Below are 12,326 nucleotides of genomic sequence, written 5' to 3' on the forward strand. Positions count from 1 at the left end.
CATTTATATAATATCATTTGATATATCCATCTACCACTAACTGTTTAAAACTCAATTCTGGTGCTACACTCCATCCAGTCTCCCTTCTGATTCTTGGCTTGTTTTGTTTTGTCACTAGTAACCTCTTGAGTCTAATTAGCTCTTAATTTCTTTCATTAAGACCAGATTTTCCTATGTAGTACTGGCTGGCCTTGAACTCAGAATTCTCCTGTGTCAGCCTAGAAACAAAATATATCTACACAAATATTTCTAATGTATAATTTAATGTTAACATCATAAGAAAAATAATTGCAAAGTTAATAAATCTCTTATTTCCAGCAGTCATTGTCTTTCACTTAGTATAGTCTATGAGGATGGCAACAGGAAGGAAAAGGTCTATGCAAAAATGTGAATGTTGGTTCCCCAGTTTACTAAACTTAGTGAGTTAATCTAGTTACAGAATGATGAATAAGAATTCAGAAGGTCTGTGCCCAGAGCTGACCCTATGCCACAGTTCTCTGTACCCAGATCCTACCAAGAGAGAGTTGGTCTCCAAGGACTGATGACACACCTGAGAGCACAGGTAAGACTACCACTTCTGCTCTGAGGGACTTGGCTGGAGCCCTCGGGACACAGAGGAGCAAACTGGGAAAGGATCTTCCCAGTCACCATTTGTGCCTGGAGCTGACCTTGTGCCACAGATTTAGGTACCCAAATCCTGCCAGAGAGCTGGTCTCCCAGGAGTAGTGACACTCTGGCTTACAAGAGAGTCAAGCCACTGTCAGGACAGCAAGACCAATTAACACCAGACATAACCAGATGGCAAGAGGCAAGGCCAAGAACCTAAGCAACAGAAACCAAGGCCACTTGGCATTATCAGAACCCAGTTCTCCCACCACAGCAAGTCCTGAATTGCCCAACACACCATAAAAAGCAAGATTCTGATTTAAAATCACATCTCATGATGATGGTAGAAGACTTTAAGAAGGACATAAATAACTCCCTTAAAGAAATACAGGACAACACAGGTAAGCAGGTAGAAGCCCTTAAAAAGGAAACACTAAAGAATTACAGGAAAACACAACCAAACAGGGGAAGGAATTGAGCAAACCCATCCAGGATCTAAAAATGGAAAGAGAAACAATAAAGAAATCACCTGGAGATAGAAAATCTAGGAATGAGAACAGGAGTCATAGCTGCAAGCATCACCAACAGAACACAAGAGATAGAAGAGAAAACCACAGGGTTAGAAGATGTCATAGACCTGTACAAAGCTTAAGTCCAAGTGGATCAAGGACCTCCACATCAAACCAGACACACTCAAACTAATAGAAGAAAAACTAGGGAAGCATCTGGAACACATGGGCACTGGAAAAAATTTCCTGAACAAAACACCAATGGCTTATGCTCTAAGATCAAGAATCGACAAATGGGATCTCATAAAACTGCAAAGCTTCTGTAAGGCAAAGGACACTGTGGTTAGGACAAAACGGCAACCAACAGATTGGGAAAAGATCTTTACCAATCCTACAACAGATAGAGGCCTTATATCCAAAATATACAAAGAACTCAAGAAGTTAAACCGCAGGGAAACAAATAACCCTATTAAAAATGGGGTTCAGAGCTAAACAAAGAATTCACAGCTGAGGAATGCCGAATGGCTGAGAAACACCTAAAGAAATGTTCAACATCTTTAGTCATAAGGGAAATGCAAATCAAAACAACCCTGAGATTTCACCTCACACCAGTGAGAATGGCTAAGATCAAAAACTCAGGTGACAGCAGATGCTGGCGAGGATGTGGAGAAAGAGGAACACTCCTCCATTGTTGGTGGGATTGCAGACTGGTAAAACCATTCTGGAAATCAGTCTGGAGGTTCCTCAGAAAATTGGACATTGAACTGCCTGAGGATCCAGCTATACCTCTCTTGGGCATATACCCAAAAGATGCCTCAACATATAAAAGAGACACATGCTCCACTATGTTCATCGCAGCCTTATTTATAATAGCCAGAAACTGGAAAGAACCCAGATGCCCTTCAACAGAGGAATGGATACAGAAAATGTGGTACATCTACACAATGGAATATTACTCAGCTATCAAAAACAACGGCTTTATGAAATTCGTAGGCAAATGGTTGGAACTGGAAAATATCATCCTGAGTGAGCTAACCCAATCACAGAAAGACATACATGGTATGCACTCATTGATAAGTGGCTATTAGCCCAAATGCTTGAATTACCCTAGATCCCTAGAACAAACGAAACTCAAGACGGATGATCAAAATGTGAATGCTTCACTCCTTCTTTAAATGAGGAAAAAGAATACCCTTGGCAGGGAAGGGAGAGGCAAAGATTAAAACAGAGACTGAAGGAACACCCATTCAGAGCCTGCCCCACATGTGGCCCATACATATACAGCCACCCAATTAGACAAGATGGACGAAGCAAAGAAGTGCAGACCGACAGGAGCCGGATGTAGATCGCTCCTGAGAGACAAAGCCAGAATACAGCAAATACAGAGGCGAATGCCAGCAGCAAACCACTGAACTGAGAATAGGTCCCCCGTTGAAGGAATCAGAGAAAGAACTGGAAGAGCTTGAAGGGGCTCGAGACCCCAAAAGTACAACAATGTCAAGCAACCAGAGCTTCCAGGGACTAAGCCACTACCTAAAGACTATACATGGACTGACCCTGGACTCTGACCCCATAGGTAGCAATGAATATCCTAGTAAGAGCACCAGTGGAAGGGGAAGCCCTGGGTCCTGCTAAGACTGAACCCCCAGTGAACTAGACTATGGGGGGAGGGTGGCAATGGGGGGAAGATTGGGAGGGGAATACCCATAAGGAAGGGGAGGGGGGAGGGGGATGTTTGCCCGGAAACCGGGAAAGGGAATAACACTTGAAATGTATATAAGAAATACTCAAGTTAATAAAAAAAAAAAAAGAAGATGTCATAGAGATCCTGAGACCGCAGGACAGGCTGCCATTTCTGCACACCTCTGCCCATATCCCTGGTCCAAGGGGAAAATGCACAGTGCCTCTGGACACAGGAATATAGGAAAAGTCAGCCGTCAGTACCTGGGGTTCTGGTCTGTGCCCAAGACAGAACTGAACTGGCCAAACAACTCCCTGAACCCAAATCCTGTAGGGGAGAGAGCTGGACTCTCAGAAGTGTGGACACTCCTGAGGAGTCAAGAAGACTACCCTCTGTCCATATTCCAGAACCAAGAGGGAATCGCCTAGTGCCAACTGTGCCTGCTGGGTGTAAGGACCTAGGGGCAATCAGGGGTAGGACCCTTCTGATTCTTGCCCATGTATAGAGCTGGAAGACATTTTCCAGGAGCACCTACACACCTGAGAGCAGAGGTAAGACCCACTTTTCTGCTACCAAGTGACCTGCCTGGTGGATTCAGGACACACAGAGGCAGAAGTCCTCTGGGTCAGGGCACTTCCTGTTTCTAGCTCTGCCCAGAAGTGAACTGATACTATCCCACAGTTCCCTGCACCCAAATCCCATGGAGAAGAGTGGAACACCCAGAAGTGCAGACAACCTGAGACTGCAGAACAGACTAACACTTCTACACACCTCTGCCCACATCCCTGGTGCAAGGGGAAACTGCACAGTGCCTCTGGACACAAGAATATAGGAATAGTCAGTCGCTGGTACCTGCAGTTCTGGTCTGCGCCCAGGACAGAACTGAACCAGCCAAACAGCTCCCTGAACCCAAATACTGTGGGGAAGAGAGCTGAACACTCAGAAGTGTAGACACTCCTGAGAAGCCTGAGGAGACTACCCTCTGCCCACATTCCAGACCCAAGAGGGAATCACCTAGTGCCAACTGTGCCCCCTAGGTGCAAGGACCTAGAAGCAATCAGGGGCTGGACTCTTCTGATTCCTGTCTGCACCTAAAGCTGGAAGACAGTCACCAGGTGCACCTACACGCCTGAAATCAGAGCACCTGCTCTCAGAAAAGGCTGAAAGAAAACAGGAAAACAGTTCTATAGGAGTGGTGACACAGAGGCCTACAGCAGGGTCAAGTCACTCTCAGAAACAGCAAGACAAGCAAACACCAAAGACAACCCAATGACTAAAGGCAAGGGCAGGAACCTAAGCAACTTAAATCATGACTACTTGGCATCATCAGAGCCCAGTTCTCCAACCAAAGAAAATGCTGGATATCCAAACACACCAGAAAAGCAAGATTTAGATTTAAAAATCACTTTTAATGATGATGACAGAGGATTTTAAAAAGGACATAAAGAAGTCTGTTAAAGAAATGCAGGAAAACACAAGTAAACAAGTAGAAGCCCTTAAAAAGAAAACACAAAAATCCTTGAAAGAACTACAGGAAAACATAAACAAACAGGTGAAGGAATTGAACAAATCTGTTCAGGATTTAAAAATAGAAATAGAAACAATAAAGAAAGCACAAAGGGAGACAATGCTGGACATAGAAAACCTAAGGAAGGGACAAGGAGCGGTAGATACAAGCATCACCAATAAAATACAAAAGATAGAAAAGAGAATCTCAGGGGCAGAAGATGCCACAGAAAACATTGACACAACGGTCAAAGATAATGTAAAATGCAAAAAGCTCCTAGCCCAAAACATCCAGGAAATCCAGGACACAATGAGAAGATCAAACTTAAGGGTAATAGATAAAAAAGAAAGTGAAGACTCCCAATATAAAGGGTCAGTAAATATATTCAACAAAATTATAGAAGAAAACTTCCATAATCTAAAGAAAGAGATGCCCGTAAACATATAAGAAGCCTACAAAACTACAAATAGATTGGACCAGAAGAGAAATTCCTCCTCTCACATAAGAGTTAAAACATCATTGAACAAAACAAAGAAAGAATATTAAAAGCAGTAAGGAAAAAAGGTCAAGTGACATATAGAGGCAGACCTATAAGAATTACACCAGATTTCTCACCAGAAACTATGAAAGCCAGAAGATCCTGGACAGATGTCATACAGACCCTAAGAAAACAAAAATGCCAGCCCAGGCTAATATATCCAGCAAAACTCTCAATTAACGTAGATGGAGAAACCAAGATACTCCATGACAAAACCAAATTTACACAATATCGTTCTACAAATCCAGCCCTACAAAGGATAATGGATAGAAAACTCCAACACAAGGAGAGAAACTACACTGTACAGAAAGCAAGAGTATAATCTCCTTGCAATGAAACCAAAAGAGAGACACACAAACATAATTCTACCTCTAACAACAAAAATAATAGGAAGCAACAATCACTATTCCTTAATATCTCTCAACATCAACAGACTCAATTCCCCCCAAACAAGACACAGATTAACAAACTGGAAACATAAAGAGGACCCAGCATTTTGTTGCATTCAGGAAACATAGCTCAGGGACAAAGACAGACACTACCTCAGAGTAAAAGCCTGGAAAACAACTTTCCAAGCAAATGGTCTGAAGAAGCAAGCTGGAGTAGCCATTCTAATATCAAATAAAATTGATTTTCAACCAAAAGTCATCAAAAAAGATAAGGAAGGACACTTCATGTTCATCAAAGGAAAAACTCACCAAGAAAAACTCTCAATCTTAAATATCTATGCTCCAAATGCAAGGGCACCTACATGCATAAAAGAAATCTTACTAAAACTCAAAATATACATTGTACCTCACACAATAATAGTAGGAGATTTCAACACCCCACTCTCATCAATGGGCAGATCATGGAAACAGAAATTAAAAAGAGACATAGAGAAACTAACAGAAGTTATGAACCAAATGGATTTAACAGATATCTATAGGACATTCCATCCTATAACAAAAGGAAATACCTTCTTCTCAGCACCTCATGATACATATTCCAAAATTGATCATATAATTGGTCACAAAAGAGGCCTCAACAGATACAGGAAGATAGAAATACTACCATGCATCCTATCAGGCCACGCACTAAGGCTGGTTTTCAATAACAACAATACCGACAGAAAGCCCACATATACATGGAAATTGTATAATGCTCTACTTAATAACAACTTGGTCAAGGAAAAATAAAGAAAGAAATTAAAGACTTCTTAGAATTTAATGAAAATGAAGATACAACATACCCAAACTCATGGGACACAATGAAAGTGGTGCTAGAAGAAAAACTCATAGCACTGAGTGCCTGCAAAAAGAAACAGGAGACAGCATATGTCAGCAGCTTGACAGCACACCTAATAGCTCTAGAACAAAAAGAAATAAATAAACCCAAGAGGAGTAAAAGGCAGGAAAAAAATCAAACTCAGGGCTGAAATCAACCAAGTAGATACGAAAAGGACTATACAAAGAATCAACAAAACCAGGAGCTGGTACTTTGAGAAAATCAACAAGATAGATAAACCCTTAGCCAGTCAGAGGTCTCAGAGAGTGTATCCAAATTAACAAAATCAGAAATTAAAAGTGAAACATAACAACAGAATCTGAAGACATTAAAAAAAATCATCAGATCCTACTACAAAATCCTATATTCAACAAAACTCAACAATCTGTTGGAAATGGACAATTTTCTAGACAGATAGCAGGTACCAAAGGTAAATCATGATCAGATAAACCATGTAAATAGTCCCATAATTCCTAAAGAAATAGAAGCAGTTATTAAAAGTTTCCCAACCAAAAAGAGCCCAACCAGAAGGTTTTAGTGCAGAATTCTATCACACCATCATAGAAGACCTCATATCAATATTGTACAAACTATTCCACAAAATTGAAACAGAGCACTACTAAATTCCTTCTATGAAGTCACAATTACTCTTATACCGAAACCAGACAAGGACACAACAAAAAAAGAGAACTTCAGACCAATTTCCCTTAAGAATATTGATGCGGGGTTGGGGATTTAACTCAGTGGTAGGCAAGCGCAAGGCCCTGGGTTCGGTCCCCAGCTCTGAAAAAAAAGAAAAAGAAAAAAAAAGAAAGAAGAATATTGATGCAAAAATACTCCATAAAATTCCTGCAAATCAACTCCAAGAACACATCAAAACAATCATCCATCATGATCAAGTAGGCTTCATCAACATAATCCACTATATAAACAAACTCAAAGATAAGAACCACATTATCATTTCATTAGATGCTGAGACAGCATTTGACAAAATTCAAAACCCCTTCATGATAAATGTCCTGGAAAGATCAGGAAATCAAGGCCCTTATCTAAACATAGTAAAGGTAATATACAGCAAACCAGTAGATAACATCAAACTAAATGGAGAGAAACTTGAAGCAATCCCACTAAAATCAGGGACTAGACAAGGCTGCCCACTCTCTCCCTACTTATTCAATATACTACTCCAATTCCTATCCAGACAAACAGACAACAAAAGGAGGTCAAAGGAAGGCAAATTGGAAGGGAAGAAATCAAATTATCACTATTTCCAGATGATATGTTAATATACTTAAGTGACCCCAAAAAGTTAACCTGATAAACAACTTCAGCAAAGTGTGGGGTATAAAGTTAACTCAAACAAATCAGTAACCTTCCTCTACTCAAAGGATAAATAGCATGAGAAAGAAATTAGGGAAATGATACCCTTCACAATAGTCCCAAATAATATAATATATCTTGGTGTGAATTTAACCAAGCAATTGAAAAATCTATATGACAAGAACTTCAAGTCTCTGAAGAAAGAAATTGAGGAAAATCTCAGAAGATGGAAAGATCTCCCATGCTCATTGATTGGCAGGATAAATGTTGTAAAAATGGATATTAAGCCAAAAGCAATCTATAGAGTCAATGCAATCCCCATCAAAATTCCTACTCAAATCTTTATAGAGATAGAAAGAGCAATTTGCAAATTCATTTGGAATAACAAAAAACCCAGGATAGAGAAAACTATACTCAACAATAAAAGAACTTCTGGGGGACTCACCATCCTTGACTTCAAGCAGTATTACAGAACAATATTCATAAAAACTGTATGATGTTGGTACAGAGACAGGCAGGTAGATCAGTGGAACAGAATTGAAGACCCAGAAATGAACCCACACACCTACGGTCACTTGATATTTGACAAAGGAGCTAAAACCATCCAATGGAAGAAAGATAGCATTTTCAACAAATGGTGCTTTTTCAACTGGAGGTCAGCATGTAGAAGAATGCAGATCAATCCATTCTTATCACCATGTACAAAGCTTAAGTCTAAGTGGATCAAGGACCTTCACATCAAACCAGATACATTCAAACTAATAGAAGAAAAAGTGGGGAAGAGTCTCAAACACATGGGCACTGGGAAAAATTTCCTGAACAAAACACCAATGGCTTATGCTCTAAGATCAAGAATCGACAAATAGGATCTCATAAAACTGCAAAGCTTCTGTAAGGCAAAGGACACTGTGGTTAGGAAAAAATGGCAACCAACAGATTGGGAAAAGATCTTTACCAATCTTACAACTTATAGAGGGCTAATATCTAAAATATACAAAGAACTCAAAACATTAGACTCCAGAGAACCAAATAACCCCATTAAAAAATGGGGTACGGAGCTAAACAAACCATTCTCAGCTGAAGAATATCGAATGGCTGAAAAGCACCTAAAGAAATGTTCAACATACTTAGTCATCAGGGAAATGCAAATCAAAACAACCCTGAGATTCCACCTCACACCAGTCAGAATGGCTAAGATCAAAAGCTCAGGTGACAGCAGATGCTGGCGAGGATGTGGAGAAAGAGGAACACTCCTCCATTGTTGGTGGGATTGCAGACTGGTACAACCATTCTGGAAATCAGCCTGGAGGTTCCTCAGAAAATTGGACATTGAACTGCCTGAGGATCCAGCTATACCTCTCTTGGGCATATACCCAAAATATGCCCCAACATATTAAAAAGACACATGCTCCACTATGTTCATAACAGCCTTATTTAGCAGAAGCTGGAAAGAACCCAGATGCCCTTCAACAGAGGAATGGATTCAAAAAATTTGGTACATCTACATAATGGAGTACTACTCAGCTATCAAAAACAATGACTTCATGAAATTCATAGGAAAATGGAATGAACTAGAAAATAACATCCTGAGTGAGGTAACCCAATCTCAGAAAAACACACATGGTATGCACTCACTAATAAGTGGATATTAGCCCAAAAGCTCAAATTACCCAATATGCAATCCACAGACCACAAGAAGCTAAAGAAGAAAGATGACCAAAATGCAGATGCTCCCACTCCTTCTTAAAAGGGGAAAAAATATCTATAGGAAGGGATATGGAAGCAAAGTATAGAGCAGTGACTCAAGGAATGGCCATTCAGAGCCTGCCCCACATGTGGCCCATATATATATACAGCCACCAAAACTAGATAAGATTGGTGAAGCTAAAAAGTACATGCTGAAAGGGACTGGATATAGATCTCTCCTGAGAGACACATCTAGAGCATGTCCAATAGAGAGGTCAATGCTAGCAGCAAATCACTGAACTGAGAACAGGACCCCATTTAGGGGAATTAGAGGAAGGGTTGAAAGAGCTGAGGGGGCTTGCAACCCCATAAGAACAACAATGCCAACCAAACAGAGCTTCCAGGGACTAAGCCACTACCAAAAGACTGTACAAAGACTGACCCAGGGCTCCAACTGCATATGTAGCAGAGAATAGCCTTGTTGGGGCACCAGTGGAAGGAGAAGCCCTTGGTCCTGCCATGGTTGGACCCCTAGTGCAGGGGAATGGGGGGGGGCAGTAAGGGAGGTGGAAGGGGGAACCACCCATATGGGGGAGGGGTGGGGATGCTAGCTTATGGACAGGAAACTGGGAAAGGGAATACCATTTGAAATGTAAGTAAAGAAATATATCTAATAAAAAAATTTTAAATGTCATAGAAAACACTGACACAACAGTCAAAGAAAATGCAAAATGCAAAAAGTTCCTAACCCAAAAAATCCAGGAAATCCAGGACACAAAGTGAAGAGCAAAGCTAAGGTAATAGGTATAGAAGAGAGCAAAGATTCCCAACTTAAAGGGCCAATAAATATCTTCAACAAAATGATAGAAGAAAACATCCCTAAGAAGCCTACAGAACTCCATATAGATTGTGCTGAGAAAGAAATTCCTTCCATCAGATAATAGTCAAAAGACCAAATACACAAAACAAAGAAAGAATATTAAAAGCAGTAAGAGAAAAAGGTCAAGTAACCTCTACAGGCAGACCTATAAGAATTACACCAGACTTCTCAACAGACTATGAAAGCTAGAAGATCCTGGACAGATGTCATCTAGACCCTAAGAGAACACAAATGCCAACCCAGGCTACTATATCCAGCAAAACTCTCCATTACCATAGATGGAGAAACCAAGAAATTCCATGACAAAACAAAATTTAGACATCTTTCCACAAATCCAGCCCTACAAAGACTAAAAATAGATGGAAAAATCCAACAAAAGGAGGAAAACTACACCCTAGAAAAAGCAAGAAAGTAATCTTCTTACAACAGACCCAAAAGAAGCAACCTCATAGAAGCAGGGGATGGGGGATGGGTAGCGGATTTCTGGATGGGAGACCAGGAAAGGGGGTCACATTTGAAATGTAAATAAAAAATATCCAATAAATGAAAAAAATAAAGAAAGAAGAATTCAGAGAGACTAAGCTTAACTGGAAATTCATAATGTGTTTCCAAAATCTAGGGGGAAAAAAACACAGGGGGCTCAGGTGATTGACAAAGTAGAAATCAAAATCTTCCTGATACTTCCTCATTACCTTGTAATGAAGAAAACCGATGCTACGATTATTTACCTTTTCCTTTTATCCCCCACCGCTTGTGAACAACCCATGGGCAGCTGAACAACCAAGCAGATATGAGGGAGAAATCAAATCCTTTCATTTACGACTCCATCTTACAGAACCTGACCTAAGGCTGAGCTCAAGTTAACTAACAGGCTGCTACCTAGCAACAGTCTCCAGGCTACCCCCCCTCAACAAGACCTGTGTCTACCAGTTTCCAGGTTACAAACCCTCCCCACCCCAGAAAAAGACCTGAGTCTAGCTCCAATTTCCAGGTTATGTCCCAAGGACCAGGTTACAAGCCCACCCCGGCATTTCACTTCCTAACAGCCACCAATCAGCAGGAAAACAGAAGTTAAGCTTATGGTTTGGCTCCCAGCACCATCCATTTATGTTAAAGGCCATAACCCCCCACCCTCCCAATCAGATGTGTGCCAGGCTAGCTACCCTCTTCTTGTCTCTATAAATGCTTGCCTAAAACTGGGCTAAGGGGTCCCCTTCACTTTCCTGCTGTGTCAGGGTTGGTGAGGAGCCCACACTCAAGTGTGAATTTAAAAAAAAAAAAAACCCTAAGGGGATTGCATTGAAATCAGCTTCTCAGTGGTCTTTGTGGTTCACAAACATTTCCTGGCACAACATTAGGAAACAGTTATCAGAGCACATGTCAGACTGAATTCATTTAGAAACATGCCTTCAGGATTTGGGTAAATGTAACTGCCTCAGAGGTCTAAAGACTCCTGCTGGGTCCTACTAATCACTGTTCTGACTTTCAGCACTTGCCCATCAAGGTCACCATAGCTATATGCCAAAACTGGTGGACCCCCTCAGTCTACACAGGACAGTCACAAGAGTCACTCAGAATTGACGCATGCAAACTTGCTTACAAAAATGTTCTCTCACTACCAACTACATAAGTTCAACTGATGGACTAAATACAAGAAGTTAATCTGAGAAATCTAGACGGAAGTTAATTCAGTAATTGATCATTCTTTGTTCCTCTCTCCTTTCCCAGAACATATGTTCTGTTGCCAAACATGGTCAAATTGGAAAGACGGGGCACAACCTTGATGAGTCAGTTAACACTGGAATTTTTTAATAAGAAAGTTTAATGGCTCAGTACTAGCATGTCCCTAAAATATTCCAGCAGAGCTCAGACATGCCTGCTTTCCTACTGTGAAATGTAGGAGTTATACCTCAAGGTGATAGGGGTCCCCCTGGATCTTGGAAAAAGGTAAATAATATACTTGAACTCCAAACATTTAGTTATAAGACAAAGCTTCAACAAGAAGCACTTTCAGAAAATAACAACACAGATGTTGTGGATCCCTCTGAGGAATTTGGCAAGGTACAGCTTTATTCCGTCCTTGGCAGGAAGGGTGCAGGAACCACTCTTGCAATCTGGAATTTACCCATACTTCCAGAATTCCCCTCATGTTATCTGTTTGCTCTGACTGCATGGGACAGGACTGAAGACTGTCCTCTTGTGAATACAAGGAAGACCTGACCTCCCCTGCAAAAGCTTGACAACCTACAAAAAAGCAGTTTACCATTATCAAAATGTGAAAAATCAATTGGCATTGTGTATAATGGGTTTAAACCAGCACAGAGCAAAGCCAG

General features: G+C 40.8%; 1 long non-coding RNA gene across 1 annotated transcript in view; it reads right to left on the reverse strand.

The window, feature by feature from the left end:
* LOC120093234 (uncharacterized) overlaps nucleotides 1–10,847 on the reverse strand; it is a 51,791-nt gene extending 40,944 nt beyond the window's left edge. The window contains exons 1-2 of the long non-coding RNA XR_015623442.1: nucleotides 10,722–10,847; nucleotides 6,073–6,131 (exon numbers count right to left, since the gene is read on the reverse strand). This is a non-coding gene — a long non-coding RNA (uncharacterized LOC120093234). The remainder of the gene's footprint in view (nucleotides 1–6,072; nucleotides 6,132–10,721) is intronic.
* Nucleotides 10,848–12,326: the final 1,479 nt, after the last annotated feature.

This window comes from Rattus norvegicus, chromosome 6, assembly GCF_021556685.1.
Source record: "Rattus norvegicus strain SHRSP/BbbUtx chromosome 6, alternate assembly SHRSP_T2T, whole genome shotgun sequence".
Lineage (NCBI taxonomy): Eukaryota > Metazoa > Chordata > Mammalia > Rodentia > Muridae > Rattus > Rattus norvegicus.